Source organism: Atta cephalotes (assembly GCF_000143395.1).
Source record: "Atta cephalotes unplaced genomic scaffold scaffold00018, whole genome shotgun sequence".
Taxonomy (NCBI): Eukaryota; Metazoa; Arthropoda; class Insecta; order Hymenoptera; family Formicidae; genus Atta; species Atta cephalotes.
The window spans coordinates 3,501,911-3,505,066 of NW_012130082.1; positions in this window are offsets into that span (position 1 = coordinate 3,501,911).

Sequence of the window (3,156 nt, forward strand, 5' to 3'; positions counted from 1 at the left end):
AAAAAAGAAAATGTAGGAAAAGTAGGATAAACGGTATTTTGTCGGGAATCGAATCCTTGCTCCATCTTCGTTTGTATACTTATGCGTTATTCAGACGACACGTCTCGGGGAAATATTTCCTGAAAAACGTCTCGCTTCTTCCATGCGTGGAAGACTGATACGTCAAGGAAAGCTCACAGGTGGGAATTCAAGAACGTATATGCCCGGCGTTTTAATCCTTGAGGGATACAGTATACGTGAGATTCACGCAGCCGCAATGAAATCTTGGCGGTGTGTCGGAAACTAAACGAATAAAAGGTACGTAAGATACGAGACATGACTAGGTGACGTGGAAAACGGCCCGAAGCTCTCTTTGAGATTCTTCTTACAGACACGAAATCACATCTAATGGAAATCTCACAAATTTGACACTTGAGAATCACTTTACTGTTGAAAATCACGTATATATGTCGCATTGTCGATATTATGTCTTCGAGAGCGCGGCCTGTATGCGACGCAATCTGTATCGATATAGCGATTTATTGTAGTAAAATACACGATATGCGATAAAAAAAGAAAAGAGAATCTTGCTGCTAGACTTCCATTCTCCGAAACATGGCGAGATCTGCTGCTGCCAGCATCGACGAAAACGTTTATCGGATAAATCGCATGTGTACCACGTTTTCAATCGCAAATCTGTTACGTCTAAGACTTAATCGACGGCGGCACGATTATCTAATACTAATTCCGAATGTGAAAGTTAGAAAGGATACTATCTCATTTTTAGAATTTTAATTATAGCTATCTTTGTTTATAGAAGATATTTATAGAAGTATAAATTGTTGATTCGGGCGAAAATAGCCTTGTAATGATCGTTATTCGTGAAACTACTAATCAGATTTTATTGCCGTTATTAAGTATACTTTGTTCAATAAACTCATTACTTTTCTTTGGTTCTGTCTAAATCTCTCACCTCGAAAGCGGTTAATAGTTTTACGAGGCAATTGATCATACTCTAATGGCTGGTATAGTTCCCACAGTAGAAACAATAGCGTAATATTTCATAAGCTCACATTCAACAATTCGTTCTGAATTTATCTGCATTTAATAATAATAAGCGCGCAAAGAAATATAGCGTGCATACTGCAGTAATTTTAACGGGCCACGCTTTCTGGTACGTAAAACACATTACACAGATTCGTATGCATGAAAGTCCGTATGAACCATGTGCGTAGGATTCGTGGAATTCCTATCTACATCCTGCAAATCTAAAATTTTAATGAAGTTACCCGTAACATAAAAGTGAAAAAAATTCCTTTTCGAATAATGTCTTGGTATGAATGTCATAAAACTCAAATCCGACCCATATCACATTGCGTGCTAGCATTACTTTATTCGTTATTACATGAGCATACATTGTCAAAGGATTTATCCTGATGTGCCACGAAGGCAGACGTATCGTTAAATGTTTGTTCTGCCTCGTGACAGAGAATCTCCTAGCGATATTTATAAAACTCTTATTCTGACGTCGAAATACAAATAGTTTTCTCTCTTTCTCTCTCTCCCTTTCTCTGATCGGATCTATTATCCATTATTAATAGAAGTATGCAAAACGCGAGATGTCAATTCTACAGAATGAAATTCTACAGAACGCTATTACTATGGATCTGTCATCATGTCAAACCATTCGTTTCCTTCGATTTTAACTTTTGATCGTCCACTCGTGGATAAATTTACGGTTACAGCTTTATCACTCGCGCTGTTTGAAATTCAAGCAGTCTACAAAGCGGTTACCGAAATTCAACAAATTTTACGATTCCTTTCCGACAGCTCTCTAATCGTCCCTCGCGATCACCTTGTTACTGTAAGTTAATAGCTCCTTTACGTGTGCTCGAGTCGTCTTTCTAAACCCAAGTATCTATTTGCACGCGTTACAACGTATATAAAGCACGTAGACAAATGTATGTGTATTTATATTATTTATTTTGTTTATTATTTTTGTTTGCTGTAACAATGTATATAAAATGGTTTTATTAACACTTCGACTGCCGTGTGTACATGTACAATTGGATATACACCTATGTATATACAGAGCATCGCTCTGCCAAATCAATTTTAGTCAGTGTCAATTTAATACAGTTTTTACTATCACCCTTATATGAACCGAAAATCAATTTTTTGCATTGATTTTATACACAGAGAGTTATTTACTGAAATCTTGTAAAAAATTTCTCTGGAATTTTCGGATTTTTTTCTAGATATTTTTATTCAAAATTCTAGGTAAAATTAGAACATTTTTTAAGGCAATTATGAAATAAATAAAAGTGCAAGCAATACAAATAAATTATTGGAAATTACCAGAAAATGAGGAATTTCCACGAAACTATATTATTTTCTGTCTTTTCAATCTATAGGATAGGAAAAGCTTACTATAAAATAATTATTAGCTCTACTCTATTCTGTTGAGTAACTATTGTTTTCTTCTGTTCCCTTAATTTTTTTATAAAAACTGATAAATACAAGATAGATGCAAGAATATATATGAATGTATAGCTATATTTATACTGCTAATTGATTGTCAACACTTTATCAAGAAAAAATGATTATAAAAAAACAATGTTTTCAGAATAAGAATTTAAGTTGAAAATAAAATTCTAAAAATTGCCTTGAGATCCAATAAAATTTCATGAAAATCCCTGATTTTCAAGACTAAAAAGAAATCTAAAAATTCCAGGTTTTCCGTGTAGTAAACATTCTGTATATAATGTATTGTGAATTCTGGAGAGATTTTCAATTTTGCCAAAGACTTTTATCAAAAAATATATTTTATTAAAAAATGTATTCTAAAGTAAAAAATTTACTTTAAAATTACATCATATAAAAAATAGTGTAGCATTAGGGAACCCAATACAAAAATCCCTGCGGCAGTCAAAGGATTAATAAAAAAAAAATGTATAACCTTCATGATCCTCTTTAAAAATACGAACTTTATTCTTTCAAAAAAAGGTTGAATCGATAATAGAAAATAATATTTGCTCGTTTATATTTTTAGAATGTACTTCAATATTATAAATAATCTTTTTTATTACATGCACGTGACTATTTCGAGTCTACTATTGCAGTATTTTATTTATTTATATATATATATATATATATATATATATATATATATATATT